Genomic DNA, 17563 nt, shown 5'->3' with positions numbered 1-17563 from the left:
AGTGACTGCAGGTACAAAATTAAGGGATGCTTGCTCCTTGGAAGAGAAGCTATTACAAACTTAGAAAGAGTATTAAAAAGCAGAGATATCATTTTCTGACAAAGGTCCATCTAGTCAAACTATGGTTTTTCCAGTAGTCATGTACAGATGTGAGAGCTGGACCCTAAAAATGGCTGAGCACGAAAGAACTGACACTTTCAAATTGTGCTGGAGAGGACTCTTGAGAGTCCCTTGGACTGCAAGGAGATCAAGCCAGTCAATTCTAAAGGAAATAAACCCAGAATATTATTGGAAGGACTGATGCTGAAGCTGAAGTTCCAATACTTTGGCCACCTAATGCAAAGAGCCAACTCATAGCAAAAGACCCTGATGCTGAAAAATACTGAGGGCCAGAGGATAAAGGGACAGCAGGGGACGAGATGGTTGCATGACATCACTGATTCAATGGACATGAATTTTAGCAAACTGTGGGAGATAATAAGGACAGGGCAGCCTGGTGTGCTGCAGTCCATGGGGTCACAAAGAGTAAGATATGACCTAAGTGATTAAACAACAAGGACATCTTCAGTCAGTTCAGTTGCTCAGTCATGTCCGACTCTTTGTGACCCCATAAACTGCAGCATGCCAGGCCTCCCCATCCATCACCAACTCCCAGAGTTCACCCAAATTCATGTCCATTGAGTCAGTGATTCCATCCAACCATCTCATCCTCAGTTGTCCCCTTCTCCTCCTGCCCTCAATCTTTCCTATAATCAGGGTTTTTTCAAATGAGTCAGCTCTTCACATCAAGTGGCCAAAGTATTGGAGTTTCAGCTCCAACATCAGTCCTTCCAATGAACACCCAGGACTGATCTCCTTCAGGATGGACTGGTTGGATCTCCTTGCAGTCCAAGGGACTCTCAAGAGTCTTCTCCAACACCACAGTTCAAAAGCATCAAAACTGCATCGCTCAACTTTCTTTATAGTCTAACTCTCACATCCATACATGACCACTGGAAAAACTATAGCCTTGACTAGATGGACCTTTGTTGACAAAGTGATGTCTCTGCTTTTTAATATGCTGTCTAAGTTGGTCATAACTTTCCTTCCAAGGGGTAAGCATCTTTTAATTTCATGGCTGCAGTCACCATCTGCAGTGATGTTGGAGCCCCAAAAAATAAAGTCTGACAGTGTTTCCACTGTTTCCCCATCTATTTGCCATGAAGTGAGGGGACTGGATGCCATGATCTTAATAAATAAAGGACAGAAATAGTATGGACCTAACAGAAGCAGAAGATATTAAGAAAAGGTAACAAGAATACACAGAAGAACTGTACAAAAAAGACCTTCATGACCCAGATAATCACGATAGTGTGATCACTCACCTAGAGCCAGACATCCTGGAATGTGAAGTCAAGTGGGCCTTAGGAAGCATCACTGTGAACAAAGCTAGTGGAGGTGATGGAATTCCGGTTGAGCTATTTCAAATCCTAAAAGATGATGCTGTGAAAGTGCTACACTCAATATGTCACCAAATTTGGAAAACTCAGCAGTGGCCACAGGACTGGAAAAGGTCAGTTTTCATTCCAGTCCCAAAGAAAGGCAATGCCAAAGAATGCTCAGACTACCACACAGTTGTACTCATCTCCCATGCTAGTGAAGTCATGCTCAAAATTCTCCAAGCCAGGCTTCAACAATAAGTGAACTGTGAATTTCCAGATGTTCAAGCTGGATTTAGAAAAGGCAGAGGAACCAGAAATCAAATTGCCAACATCTGCTGTACCATCGAAAATGCAAGAGAGTTCCAGTAAAACATCTATTTCTGCTTTATTGACTATGCCAAAGCCTTTCACTATGTGGATCACAATTAACTGTGGGAAATTCTGAAAGAGGTGGGAAATCCAGACCACCTGATCTGCCTCTTGAGAAACCTGTATGCAGGTCAGGAAGCAACAGTTAGAACTGGACATGGAATAACAGACTGGTTCCAAATGGGAAAAGGAGTATGTCGAGGCTGTATATTGTCACCCTGCTTATTTAACTTCTATGCAGAGTACATCATGGAAGACACTGGGCTGGAAGAAGCACAAGCTGGAATCAAGATTGCCAGGAGAAATATCAACAACCTCAGCTATGCAGATGACACCACCCTTATGGCAGAAAGTGAAGAAGAACTAAAGAGGCTCTTGATGAAAGAACATCTTAGTTACAAAGAAATTTGCAGAAATAGTTATAGCTTTTCTAGATACTATATTGTGGGTCCTAAGTCCTTCATCATGTCGAACTCTTTGCAAACGTTATGGACTATAGTCCGCCTGGCTACTCTGTCCATGGGATTCTCCAGGCAAGAATACTGGAGTGATTTGCCATTCCCTCCTCCAGGGGATCTTCCCTACCCAGGATCTACCCCGTGCTTCCTGCAGCTTCTGCTCTGCAGGCGAATTCCTTACCACTGAGCCACCAGAGAATCCCAGATACTATATTGGTGTTATCCAAGTGGCAGATGTTGGGAATGAGCATTGGACCTATACTAATTTTGAATATAAGGAAAAGAATCAGAAATTTGATAACTGAATCAACATTTTTAAACTTACAAAAAGTGGATAACTGTAACTTATCCACTTAAAACGTATCCAGGTAAAAGGAATCCCCACTCCTTTGCTGGAAAAAAGCCTTTAACTTTCTCTGAATTTCAATACCTCCATGGGATGGCAGAAATGCCACACACACAAGGTAACTCAATTGTATTATAAAGATCAGGTAAGATATTGCATGTGAAGATGGTATGTGGGCTAGCTGGGACTATAAAATATTATGTTATTATGATGGACTGTGCTAGACTAGAGATGAGGATATGTATAACCAAGTAACACATGGTGTGAACTATTTTAATTCAAATGTCTTTTTGTTCGGTGATAAGAAAGTAATAGAGTGAAACCATTGGCCAGCTACATTATTCAACTCAAGGCAATGAAACCAACCATGATGGATATACTGCTTTTAACCACTTTTAAAAAAATCTATTTCAGTCCACCACATTCAACCCATAAGAACAACATCAACAGCAAAAGATTTTTAAACCATGTTTTTCACAGAAAAATTGAAGCGTCGATAATATTTATCAAGAAAATCCTTACTAAAGTCACTTAATAATTTTTAGACTTTTGAAAGCTTAACATATAAAAGGAGGGTTTGAGGGTTTATACTTTTCTATATTGCCTTAAATGTTTCAGAAGAAAAATAATAAATTAATCTCAAAAATAAGGGAAAAAATACAATAGTCAATGGCTGATATAACTTTCCAAAGATGGCAACAACAATTTCTCTCTCTCCCACATGTTATTCTGTTTGTAACCTTGTCACTTTGACTCAAGAGATGGAACCTATTTATCCACCCCATTATATCCAGGCAAGCCCTGTGACTGTTTGGATCAACAGGATATGGCAGAAGTTACACCATGTAACTTCTGAGGCTAGAGCATAGTAAGTCTTTCTATTTCTATTTGGCTTGACTATAATGCTCACTCTCAGGGTAATACCTTTCATGACCCAGCCCACCATGCTGAGAAGCTCAAACCACCTGAAGAGGTAAGTGTGGATACCCTAATTCAGGTGTCCCCAACCTCCAGGCCACAGACTGGTACCTCCTATCAGATCAAAGGCAGCATTAGATTACAAATAAAGTGTACAATAAATGTACTGTGCTTTCATCAACCTAGAACCATGCCCCCCACATCCCTCAGTAGAAGAAAAATTGTCTTCCACAAAACCAGTTCACAGTACTAAAAAGTTTGGGCACCAACACTCTGACAGTCACAGCTGAGCTCTCAGTCAACCACCAGCTTCAGTTGCCAACCGTGGCATGTGCCCTCTTAGAGGTCCAACTCAGGCAAGTCTCTAAGTCCTCACTCAACACATGTGAGAATCACATATCTGAGCTCAGTCAATGTGCAGAAGAATGAAAGCAGTGATTTTTTGTGCAATGAGAAACAACCAGAATAGTCAAAAGATGAACAAATGTAGAAAATGCTGTTTCAAAAGGCATCATTTTTTTGCTTACTGAGTGCAAACTATGTGTCAGGTGCCATTCAGAAGTATTTTATACACAATATGGCACTGGGTAGTCCCATAAACATGTCAAGTATATGCAATTTTTACCTCCATTTTATAGATTAAAAAAACTGAGACATGGAGAACTTAAGTAACATGGGTCATTTAACTAGTGATCCCCTAATTTGTGTTAAATTAGACTTCTCTGGAACACATAATGACAGGAACAGATAAGAGGTTACCCTGTGTGTAACAGAAAGCTAGATCTTCTTATCTCCAGGATAACTGCCTTGCTAGGAAAGGAGGAGGAATGGGTAAAGAAGAGATGGATATAGAAGGAGTAGAAAGAAAGTGGTTCATACAAATGTTTTTATGCCAAAATTACTGCACCATTAAGAGTAGTTCAGAGTGACCCTTCATTCTTTAATTCATTCATCAAATTTTTAGTAAGGTTTTAATAGATAGTAGGTACGGTTTATACTCAGTAGATGATAACAGTAAGGAAGAAAAAAATCAGTACCCCTGTCCTCAAAGAACTCACATTCCCAAGAGTATTGGGGGTTTTTTTTGTTAGAAATCTGTCTAAAAAGACTAGAGAACCACATGGAGAAACTACTGAAGACAGATCCAAGAATTAAAAGCATTGTGATAGGAAGCTGTTAAGCTTCTTTTCAGTCCCAAGACCTTAAGAGGACCCATATACACTTTTCATGGTCTGATAATCTAGGTCAGATAGATACAGCCCTGGTTAGCACGAAAAAAAAAAAAAAAATACTAGTGATGTCTTTTAATTCCAGTGAGTTTTCTGTGAGTTGAATCAGAGATATTATTTTATAGGGTGTTTCACCACCAGATTGCTCTTTCCTCCCTAGACTAGGCTGACCTCAGAACCAAATGACATATTTCTTCTTAGTATCTGCACTGCCACATAAGTCCCTAATGACACCACAGCTATAGAGCAAGGAGACTCAAATAATGTCTATTTTTGGAGGAAACTCGGGCTTTATCACTTTTTTGAAGGTGACATGGGAAAGTAGGGCAGGACTAATCACAGGTAAGATTGGATTTAAAAAAAGAAAGAAAAAAAACCTTTTCATAAAACAGAGAATGTTGTAACAAAAATGAATCATAGATTGTAGGTAAGAAATCATTACTAACAGAGCCAAATCTTCAATAAGAGTAGGGAGAGATCTTTCTACAATGAAATAAGATATTTTTAAGAAAATCTCTGAACCGTTTTAACCCTTTTAAAAGTAATTCTTAAACCCTCTCCACCCACTCAGTAGATAAACTATTAGATTTTAGTTCATCTGAAGCTCAAGAATTGTGTTTTATAGGTTTTTGCCATTGTTTCCCACGATCTAAAGTTAATTTATTTGAAGGAGCTTCCCTAATAATTCATAAAGTTTAAAAAATGCCAACTTCTGTTTCACAAGACCCATTGATTCAAGTTATGGTGGCTTTTAAAAAGCCAAGTTCCAGAAAGGAAATTCTACCATGAATGCTTCCGACACAGGGCTGAGCTCCCCAAGGAGCCGAGACAATTCTTATCAATGCTCTGAGGGAAAATGTCTTTTACTTAATCTTTATTTTTTTAATTTTTTTATCATTTTGGGTGAACCTGATTCTCATTCTATTCCACATCCTTTGAGGCATTTTTATTCAGAGGGCTCACACTGACTTCATTAACAGGAGCTGTGAAGTGCAGCTCTACTTGGCCCTGAAAGCTTCTACTGCCTTAAGAAGCACAGGAGCACGCTTTAGGCAGTTAATGTAGCATCCGTAAGCACAGTGCCTTGACAGCCACTACAGACAGAGAAATGTTTTTATCTCCTGTGATTTTTCCCCTTAACTTTCTCTGATGACTCTACTCCAATTTACAGAAAGAAACTTCATTACTTTGTCACATTTTTTAAACTTTTTCCACATGTAGGCAGTATTTCCATGTCATATGTACTAGATAGGTTAGATAGTTTTGTTTTGTTTTTTTCTTTTTCTTTCTTCTGAATTATCTCAATTAGTCAGCTGGTTCTCTGCGGGGGGAGGGGAGTTGAAGAAATAGAAAAGAGATATCCATGCCCTGGACTTGTATAGTGAGAAGAGGGAAGACTATAGTATTCAGTAATTATTGGGCTATTAAAGCAGAATAATCACTATCCAGTCAATACGTATATTCTTACGTATATCAGCTCATTTATCCTTGCAACATACTCATAAACAGGCATTCTCAGGTCCATAGTTCATACACACAAATGTGTGTATACACAGAAGAATCTTAGGGAGAGTAAATACTTACCCCCAAATTTGAAACTTTATATACAGAGCAAGTGTTAAGATTTAAGTTAATCAGACTTTAAAGTGCTTTCTCTCCTGTGATTTTGTCCCGTTTTTACTACTTACTAAATGTGAGAATTTAGTAGAAGGTAATTCAGCTTCTTTAAAACCTAGTTTATTCATTCATAAAAGGAAGAGATAAAGTATATTTGCTTATAGAATGACTGTAAAGATTAAATGGGATAATACACACTTAAGACAGTTCTAATCAGTCCTCGGACATGGGCCTTAACAAATATTAATTCATTCCTCTTTGCCTTCTTTTACTGAATGGGTACAATGTTTCCTAGCACACCTCCACGAAGAGGTTCTTTCAATAATTCCAAAGTAGGCCGAAAGTGTCAGTCATTCATAGAAAACATCTATACACTTAAGACATATATTTATGGATTTGTTTGGGGTTTTTTTTTTTTTTTAAGTCCATTTTTTTTAATTTCAGGCAGTCAGTGTTTAGTCCCACAAACATTCGTTGATTCCAGACTCCTTATAAATGACATTAGAACTAAAAAAGATGAAAACACAGGCCCTCCACCTAAGACGTGCTGAGCCTGAGAAATAAACATTTACGGTACAAGGTGAAAACTGCTGTAATACAGGTGGGAACTCACAGAAGAGAAACCTAAATGAACACTAAAGCTGTCTGGAAAGGTTTGGGAAGGAGGTGTGTCAGATGAGAGAAGAGTGGGTAGGAATTAACCTGGTAACAGGGAGAAAAGGGACCAAAGGGCTGCCACCAAAAGACACAAGGCATGGTGGTATCCGGGAGCTCGAAGGAACATGGCGGCCGGTGGGGCTCAGTCCTCATCCCTGAAGGGAGGGGCGTTAACTGAAAATCCAGCATCCAAAAGCCTGTGTGGCCCCACACTGATTTAGACTGCAATGTTACCAAACTGAGTCACAGCGAGAGTTCAGACAGTGAGATGCGTCAAGTTGGGTGGAAGTATTGATACCTGGTTAGCAGCCCATTGGAAGGAAAGTTGTCGCTCGTCTGAAACGGGTGCATAATCACCTTAACACTGGGGAGAGTTTCTAACCTTTACCTTAGCTGGCAAGGAAAAGTAAAAGGGTAAAAGACTCAAGGGCAAAAGACTAGGGCAAGTTTACTCTCCTTCAGGGAGTATACCAGAGGAAATGCCATCAAAAGCCTAAGAACAAGGCTCATTTGAAGAAGGGTAGTGCAAGGCGGTGGCTCCGTCAGACTGCCAGACTCACCCCCTGGCATCCACCGTATGATGTAGACACCTAATTCCTGACTCGGCTAGTTGGCTGCCCTGGGTCAGCTGTCACGCTGCCTTGAAAAGCAAGGGATACTGCATTTGAAGTCAAAAGAAACCAAAAAGTCCTGGGCTTTAGAGTAAGACGCATGCAAATCTCAGTTTGGCCGGATTCTCTGCGTGCCCTTGAGTACGTTACTGCTACCATCTCAGAGCCTGTTTTCTTATCTGTAAAGTAAGCTGCAGAGTCTGAATCACAGAGATGTTGGAATTAGCAAACACAGGTAGAAAAGAACTTTTCACACTGAAAAGCACTGTGTATTAATATAAAAATGCTATTTAAACTTGAGTATACTTAACAGGTATTACAGCTTGCACTATATTAAATAATAACACAACGTATCTACAATACATAGTTTGAGGATTTTGAGATGGATATACAGAATATTTAGACAAAATTTATGGTTTATTTGATTTCTGAGTATGCCTGTCTATTCTGAAGCAACAGAACCAAAGTAATTCTCATTGTAGTCCCCCACTCTAAAGTGAATTCTATCTTCTAAATTTAGTTATTTCTACTGATTTAGTTTTCAGCAGTTGTAGTGCTTTTTATTTGCTAACTTAGCTTTTTTAATATAACTGAAATGTTCAAGATCAAATCGATTTATTCAGAACAATGTCTCCACAGTTTTATAATATCATAAATGACAAGATAAACTTGGCAGTTTTTTTTTTTTAAAATTGATTTTTAAGAGTTAGATTTAGACATTCAAATTTTCCTATTATTAGTTTGATGTTTCTGAATGTAAACAGCAATGATGATATTTAAAACTCATTCCAATTTACATATTTCCTCAACACAGACGAGCTTTGGGCAAATCTAATCATGTCAGATGCCTGCTTACATGCCTTTAATGGCTCCTTATTCCCTTCAAGAGCAAACCCAAGCTCCTTAACTTGGCAATCAAAGTCCTTCTCATAATCAGTCCCTCATATATGTTTCAGCTCCTCCCTGTTAGTAAACAATCAGCAATCTGAAACCTCAGCTATTATGAAAGTTGAAGCCCCAGATATACCATGCTCCATTTTTCATCCCTGATTTTTTTAACTGTTCTGTCTCCATAAAGTCATACATTATCTATCTATCCATATATATATACATATATGTGTGTGTATATATTTATACCTTCCATGTGTAAACCTCCAGGAATGCAGTCAGTGGAATCAGTACTCTCAATCTCCTCTATTGCTCTCATCCAACTCCACTGCCTCTGTTTAGTTTTGCTCTTCGGATCTCTTCTTAGGGCAGCAAAATAACCACTGCCAGTCCCAGTCTTACATACTTCATTGCTGTATGTCTCCTGAGAGCTCCAGCACAAATCCTAGGAAAAACTCTGATCAGCTAATCTTAGATCAGATCAGAATCAATGTGGTCATGGAAGAGAGAACTTTTATTCTTTCTAGTTTGAACCATACACAATCCCAAATTTGCAAGACACTATGAAAAAGGAAAGGGTGGTTCTAGTCCTCCAAAAGGAGGTGTACTGACATGAAAGAACACATATCTAAGATATATATATATATGTAATATATATAGTCATTTCTTCCATGAGCACTATCATGCATTAACCTAAGGAATTAAGTACATCTTATTTACCGTTACAAATATTTCCCAGGTTCCAGTCGTGTATTGATTTTTTTTTCCCACTAAATCAGCTTATTCAAGAGCCAACATTTAAAAAATGACTTAATTTCTAAAAATTAGAAATCCAATTATCATGGTAGTGGTTAGTTAAAATTTGACAGAACTTTAAAATAAATCATTTTAATTAATAATTACACAGTGTGAAAATAAGTCACCCTAGCTTAAGAGCTAACAAAATCAAAGTTATCATACAACAAGTACTGGTCATAAATATTTCTAAAAGAAATATAATACTGGAGAAGGAAAGGCAGAGGAAGGAGAAAGGGACAGGAGGTAAAGACAAGACAGAGGAAAGTAGGAAAGGAAGACAGAAAGAGAGAAACAATTGGGATATTATACTTAAAGAAAAGGAACCCTTACTAGGAGTTTTTATCTCCCCAAACCACATACCAAACCTAAAACATGGTGCAATACTCATGGATATTTAAATGTCTAAGACACTAAAAAAAATTTGTCTGAATCTGTTCCTGAGGACTGGGAATAAGAAAAATAAATCCTTCCTCATGTACAAAGATTAATCATATAGTTTAGCAAGGGTTTCTAAGGCAGCAGGTTTTCATTGACATGCAAACGGAAATCTTTCTTTTGCATGAATCACCCTGAAAGTACTAATTAGAACTTAAATTTCTTGTTTGTAAATCATATGAATCTTATGAAATATGCTTCTGCCTTAGAGAACTGTTTCCTAAGGGCTACCATATGACCAGAGTGTGGAGCAGATGTTATCAGACAGACGAAGACAACCTTTGAAAGCTCAGAGCAGCTCGTGATAGCTAAGGGAGTGAAGCCCTATTGGATTTCTATAAGTAAGCGCTAGGAGGAAAAAAAGCTTTCTGCTAAGTGGTCCACTAGGCTTTTAGTTAGGTGAGTATTTGTACTCCTAGGTCATAGTCTGTGAAAGTAAATAAGTTAAAATTCCTGATTCAGTTAGGAAAATGCAAAAGTGATTCCTTTATACTGTAATTTGGAGGAAACAATTAGAAGCTAAGACGTGGGTTCAATTGGAACTCAATCTTTATTGATCTGTATGTAAACTATATGTTGAATGTATTCAGCCAAATAGTATCTGTAAGGATCTCTTCAAATCCAGACGTTATGCTTTATTCTGGGAAGCCCAATGGCAAGACTGTAACAGTGTAATCATTCTGGGAGAGGCCTTGACTCTGAATATATTCAAGACATTTCCTGAAAACAAAACAAAAAACCAACTCATTATACTGTATACCCGAAACTAACGCAATATTGTAAATATTCAACTAAAAAAAAAAGAGAAGAAAGAAAGAAAGAAAAGAACACACCTCTAAGAGGAGCTCCCCAGCCTGGTCAAAGGTGGCCTTTTCTGGTGCTGTCCATTGTCCTGATTTTTCCTTTGCAGGTATTTCTGTCTGGAGTACATCTTGGAGTCTGGGCCATGAGAGCATTTTTGTTCATGGTAAATTACTCATTTTAAATGAAATTAAAAGAGCATCAGGACATAAATGACACAAAAATATCTTCCAATTTCCATTTACTTTCTCTTTGACCCTGATGAGTCCTCTATACCCCTGATATCTTCTTTTACCTTGCTTTATTTTTTTTTCCACTCATAGCACTGCAATAAATCTGAACTTAAGCCCTGTCCTGAGTTATCTTCTAAGATACAAAAGCCATAGGACATCCACTTTGTCACCAACCAGAGAACTTCTCAATTTAATACATACTTTGAATAGTAAAGGTCAGAGACACAAGCAGCAAGTAACCCTGATGCCTTCTGCTTTGCTGCTTTCCTAGCACAGCTGAAATTTAGCTCAGGTGACTGCAGCCCTTCCCTTTTGACTCACTTCCCCTCCCTTTCAGATGCTTAGTGCATTTTCTGTGATTCTGCCTTAATATTACTTATTCTCAGAAGACAAACTTTGGTTCAAAGAGATTTTAGACATCCAAAAGCCGGTTTGTAAATAATGTAGAAAATTAGGATTGATCATCTCAGGTCTTTAAAAATCACACCACCTATCCTACTTTTCAAGGTTCAGATACCAAAAAAAAATAAATAAATAAATCTGAAAATATACAACTTCAGCCTAGCACATCTTATATTTTCCTATTTGGTTCCCAAATCTATGTAAGACTGTCCTTAACTTATGAACCAAAGAACTCATAAGTTCAACCTGCATGTGTTCAGGCTCTCAAATTATATTATCAATACACTGAAATAATGCACTTCTATTGTCAAAAACATATGGCTGCCAAATTTGTAATTACTTTATTATGTAAGTAAAATTTTTTCTTCATCTCTCAAGGTTACAGGAGAAAATAGAAAGGAAATACTAGGTTATCTTGTTAGAAAGTATATGTCCCACCATGGCAAAGTGTAAAATGCTATTACCTTAATAATTGTCCATTTACCCCTTATAGAGAGAACAAGTCTTTCTCTGGGGAAGAACCTCAATAAAGCAGTTGGTATTGTAAGATCCTAAGACTATAGATGTTGGTAGGAGAAGCCACAGCAAAGCTAAAAGATGAAAAAGCCTCCTTGAGACAAAGGGAGGAATTTTAATCTCTCTTAGGAAGGAGGAGAACATAGAGGGAAGTGCAGAGAGAGGGAAGCAGATGGGGGCGGGGGAGGAAGCTGAGGTGCAGAGGTCCTTAGGTGGGGAGGGTCTTCGGAAATTTACTGGAAAAGCAGAGACTAATATTTTAAAGTGCCAGGGTTCAATGTGAAGTTATTTCCACTATAAATGTCCTTTTACCTTCTCACACCTCTCCAATTCTACAACACTTGAGGACATTTTGTATGAGGAGTGCATGTTAGGGGAAAATTAGGCTAGAATCTGTTTCATGTCTGCATAAATGTCATTGGAATGATTGTATGTAGGAAAGGAAGGAAATGGGAGGTAGAAGGGACCTGGAAAACACAGGCACCATCCTCCCCTCAAAGTGCAGGAGTTTGAGGGCTACTTTGGCTTCCATTAGACACAAACAGCTGTCCAGGCGAGTCCCAAAGGGCTAGGAAACTCCAATTGACATGTGGGTTATCTCATTTCCTAACAGAGAATTTTCATCCATCTGTCAGTTTCAGGAATACAAAACACTAAGGTGTCTTGAGCGGCTGGGAAAGGCATCCTCTTGCTTGTACTGAAGTCTTAATGACAACTGTAGCAGGGGCTAGGTAAGCAATGGTCTGGAAGAAACTCACAATGGCTTTAAGCCATACAAATCAACCTCAGCAATACGTGCATAAGCAGGCATGTGTTTTTTAAGCAACTGAGAGGAGAATAAGGAAACAATCAATTATTAAATGGGTCACTTTTATCACTACTGTCTGTCACATTCAGTCTAGAATTGTACCACAGAACATTTTATCAAGTACAGAATTAAGCTTAAGGTCAAAGGAAAACTAAGGAAAGTAGTGCTTATTTATATTTTGGTTAAATATACAAAAGGCTTAGTTAACATTCTTTTAATTAATTAAAATTTAACCACTGGATGATGTACGATCTCCAGCAATCTGGACATAATTAGTGCAGGCAAAGAAAGCTACCCTTCAGTAGTTGTATAAAGTGCAAAAAACAGAACTGTAAAACATTGATTCCCCAGTAAAGGATCCCAGGTACAGAAGACGGAGAAAAAAATACCCACCCAATTGTCATACTTACTCCATTCTTTATAACACAGAGGAGTTATAAGGCTTCTTAGACAAGGGCTATAAAATACTGAGAGCTCCCCAGAGGACAGAGCAGCCCAGGAACAAGGTTTTATTAATTGCAGGGTTTATTAAGCATGAATCAATTCCCTGTGCCTCCTCATATAACTTGGGCCTACTATTCATTTATAGGAATTTTTAGGTCCAGAATAATTTTTGCAAGCCTTTTTCTTTCGAGGCAGATGGAGGCTTGGATGTAGAGTAGTTTTTTCTTCTATTTTTTTCTAGGAGTGAATATTTTATAATTCATAATATCTTTTCTATATAATGAAGTTTTTCCTGTTTTTGTTTTCCTTAGTCCCTTTTTAATCTGCATGCTTCTGAAGGAAAGAAAAAAATGAAAAAGAAAAAAAAAAAAAAAAAAGCCCATGTTGTTTTTCCACTTGTGAGAATTACATTCTGTTCATATTTTTATCCCCAGTGCCTAACACAATATACAATAGATGTTCAATAAACACTTTCTGAGTGGGTGTTTAAATTCTCCTTCTGAGCCAATAAGCTGGCTGTATTCTGTTTTTCTCCCGTGTATAATTTTTCAGTCTTTCTCTACTCAGCTCTGTGTCTTGGAGGTAAAACTGACTAGGACAAAGTGCAACAGTGGAGTTCCAAGCACTGAGGCTTACCTATGACTCTGATTAATGGGAAGCACCGCAGGGCTGGCGGGAGAACGACATTAGGGTATCTATTCTCTGTGTGTCTTCCCTCAGAGACCACACCGCCACTCAGGTGATCCTCTCCATTTCTCTGTGTTCCAGGGATCACTCCATCTTTTAGCCTTAGGATAAATATGACTTCAGTTATTAGCCTAGGGAACTTCAAGTACCTTACTGGTACCCTTAAATCCTGTCCATGCCTTCGGAAGTTTATTAAACTCTCCTCAATTATCCAATTAATTGTGTCCTCTGTTTCCTGCTGGGACCCTACTAATACAGCCTTATGATTTATAAAATACTATCAAAGTTCAAATGGTAATTAAATGAAAAATTCGATATCTGAACATTCTTTTAATGACAGCTGAGTCTGTTGATGATCTGGATACCTCAGGCTGTCCTTTTTTTTAACTGAAGGCAAAATTGGTTTTTATTTCTTTTCTCAGCAAATGTTTAACCAGCTTTATTGAGCTAGTTATGATGTGGGAGCTTTGCTCTGATGAAGGTGCTCAGAAGTATTTTGTAGCTACTAGCTACAATAGCTATGAAAATATCTAATTGAAAATGTGTGTTAAATTATACTTCTATGAAATTTTAGATTAAAGTAAGATAAATGAGAAAAAATAAACTATGAAATATATTGTTAAGAAAGGTTATTTAGAGGATTATACAGCAAAATTTTACTAATTGTTCATTTATACTTACAAAAAAATTTAATTAAAACATGGAGCTCAAAATTTCTTTTAATCACTCTGTGTTATACATGATTAAATCAATGGGGTAATATTTTTATTTCAAACATCTACAATATAATAAAATACACATGCAATTAATTAAGAGAATAAAATTATTTCCTCAATATCTAGTGTTCTGAATTTTTCTTAAGTAAATCACTGAGTGGAATTTATTTCAATATATAATAAAAGCTAAATTAAAATCCATATTCATATTGCTTCAATATTAAAAAAAATCAGTCTTTTAAACTTTTCCAAAATATTTAAATTTTTAAAGATCTATCAGAACAACAAGAAAAAGACCATGATAGCATTTTTTCATCCATCTTAACACTAGTTTTGGAGAAGGAAATGGCAACCCACTTCAGTGTTCTTGCCTGGAGAATCTCAGGGATGGGGGAGCCTGGTGGGCTGCCATCTCTGGGGTCGCACAGAGTCGGACACGACTGAGGCGACTTAGCAGCAGCAGCAATACTGGTTTCCCCAACTCAGATATAAAGATAAAGAAAAAGTCATGAGGGAAAAGGTATAAGAAAGAGAAAAATAGGGAGAGAAAAGCTGCCAAAGTATTATTTCCCTTCTTTCCTCTTTGGATATCAACACTGGGGCTCTCTATGCCAAGAAGCTTCTTAAGCTTTATAGAAGCTTCAAGATTATAGCTGGATTGGATTAAATTCAAAATGCCCTGTAGCATCACACTGTTTTTCCTTATGTGGATGAAAGAACAGATTTCTGTTCCTGGATTTCCATTTTTTCCCACTTGCCAGTGTGTTTGGCAGAATGAGAAGTGAAGGTGGTAAGCATGGTGGGACTCATATCTTCATCGATTATAAAATGACTCCACTCATTTCTCTGCTACTGAGCCACCTCTCTTTTTTCAATTTCCTTTACACACTGGTCTCTGAACTTCTTGCTCTCATTACTTCCTTTGAGCTCAGATAAAAATATTTATCAGGGATGACTTGAGCATACCACTGTGGAAGCAATAACCAAAACATTGGCCTCTTATGCTGGTGCACACCATCATTTAACTATCCACCTGCTTGACTCTGACGTTTTCTGGTATCAAATATTTATCACCTCATAAATGTTCTTTCTTCAAATTCTGTCTCTCCTTCTTGAAATGCTTATACAGTTGTCAAACTGAGTTTCCTAGGAGTCCAATTTTATAATTTCAGAAAACAAAGTTGTTCTCCATTGGTTACTGCTTCCATTCTAAACTCTTTTGTATAAAATTTCCCAAAGTGCTTGATGTGGTTGCTCTCTTCATGCTCAATCATATGCCATATTATCTCCTACTCAATACTTCTGCTCTAGTCATACCAGACCGGAGAATATTATTTAACCCATTCTGTCAACCAAAACTATGCTTATCCCTATGCTTATCCCTCTTGTACTGATCTACTGCCATTTTATTAGTTTGTATATGTTTCCTTTCTCTTTTTAAATTGTTCTTCTTAAGCAATTATCTGGACAGTATATGTAGGGAAAGTTTGGGAAGGATGAAAAGGCAAGAAGATGAAGTGTGATCAAGTACTGGCTTCTTAAGAGTCATTGTTTTTATTTTTAATATTTTTCTACTTCAACAGCAGTGGCACTGGGTCCCAGAGAGCCTTTAGCTTTGGAAAAGAGAATTGGAAATGCTCCAGACCTACTGCTTACTCTTAGTTTTATTGAATTTTAGCCAGAGAATATTGTCCATGTATTACCAATTCTGAGAACTCCCAGGGAATTTGACTTTGAAGGCCAGTGGGATCTCATTACAGAACTTAACTGGACTGGTGAAAAAGACTCTTGGAGGGCACAAACAAAACCAAAACCCAGCAGACAGGAGTAGTGACCCCACAAGAGGCTAAGCCAGACTTACCTGTGAGTGTCCAGGAGTCTCCGGCAGAGCTGTGGGTCAACAGTGGCCTGCCATGGGGTCAGGGGCACTGAATACAATGGTTGTGGGAGCTGCAGGGCATGCCGGTTACTGCTGTTACCCCTGCGTAGTTTGGCCTCAGGCCAGCCTAAAGGGAGGGAACACTGCCTCACCCATCAACAGAAAATTGGATTAAAGATCTACTTAGGATAGCCCTGAGCAAGACCCAGATTCCCCACAGCCAGATTCTCCCATAAGGAAACTTCCACAAGCCTCTTATCCTTATCCATCAGAGAGCAGACACAATAAAAACCACAATCACAGAAAACAAAGCTGATCAAATGGATCAAACCCTTGTCTAATTCAATGAAACTGAGTCATGGCCTGTAGGGCCACCCAAGATGGATGGATCATGGTGGAGCCATGACAAAACCACCATGACACTGGACCATTATGACAAAATGTGGTTCCAGTGGAGAAGAGAATGGCAAACTACTCCAGTATTCTTGCCTTGAGAATGCCATGAACAGTATGAAAAGGCAAAAAGAAATGACACTGGAAGATGAACGTCCCAAGTCAGTAGGTGCCCAGCATGCTACTGGAGAAGAGTGGAGAAATAGCTCAGGAAAGAATGTAGAGGTTGAGTCAAAGCAAAACAAAACAAACAAACAAACAAACAAAAAACACCCAGTTGTGGATGTCACTGATGATGGCAGTTAAGTCCGATGCTGTAAAGAACAATATTGCATAGGAACCTGGAATATTAGGTCCATGAATCAAGGTAAATTGAAAGTGGTCAAACAGGAGATGGCAAGAGTGAAGATTAACATGTTAGGAATCAGTGAACTAAAATGGACCAGAATGGGTGAATTTAATTCAGATGAATGTTACGCCTACTACTGTGAGCAAGAATCCCTTAGAAGAAATGAAGTAGCCCTCAAAGTCAACAAAACAGTCTGAAATGCAGTGCTTGGGTGCAATCTCAAAAATGACAGGATGATCTCTGTTCATTTCCAAAGCAAACCATTCAGTATCACAGTAATCCAAGTCTATGCCCCAACCACTAATATCAAAGAAGCTGAAGTTGAATGGTTCCATGAAGACCTACAAGACCTTCTAGAACTAACACCCCAAAAAGATGGCCTTTTCATCATAGGGTATATGAATGCAAAAGTAGGAAGTAAACAGATATCTCGAGTAACAGGTAAGTTTGGTCTTGGAGTACAAAATGAAGGAGGGCAAAGGCTAACGGTTTTGCCAAGAGTACGTACTAGTCAGATCACTTGCCATCTTTCAACAATACAAGAGATGACTCTACACATGGACATCACCAGATAGTCATTACCAAAAT

At 38.2% G+C, this 17563-nt stretch overlaps 1 long non-coding RNA gene across 2 annotated transcripts in view; it reads right to left on the bottom strand.

Moving 5' to 3' along the window:
* Window positions 1–10295: 10295 nt before the first annotated feature.
* LOC122454514 overlaps window positions 10296–17563 on the bottom strand; it is a 106167-nt gene continuing 98899 nt past the window's right edge. For both annotated transcript variants that reach the window (XR_006273426.1, XR_006273427.1), the window contains 3 exons: window positions 16216–16360; window positions 10581–10686; window positions 10296–10467 (listed from right to left, as the gene is read on the bottom strand). This is a non-coding gene — a long non-coding RNA (uncharacterized LOC122454514). The remainder of the gene's footprint in view (window positions 10468–10580; window positions 10687–16215; window positions 16361–17563) is intronic.

The sequence above is a fragment of the Cervus canadensis genome, chromosome 16 (assembly GCF_019320065.1).
Source record: "Cervus canadensis isolate Bull #8, Minnesota chromosome 16, ASM1932006v1, whole genome shotgun sequence".
Taxonomy (NCBI): Eukaryota; Metazoa; Chordata; class Mammalia; order Artiodactyla; family Cervidae; genus Cervus; species Cervus canadensis.
The sequence above is the reverse complement of the archived record's forward strand: the minus strand, read 5'-3'. Positions and strand labels throughout refer to the sequence as shown.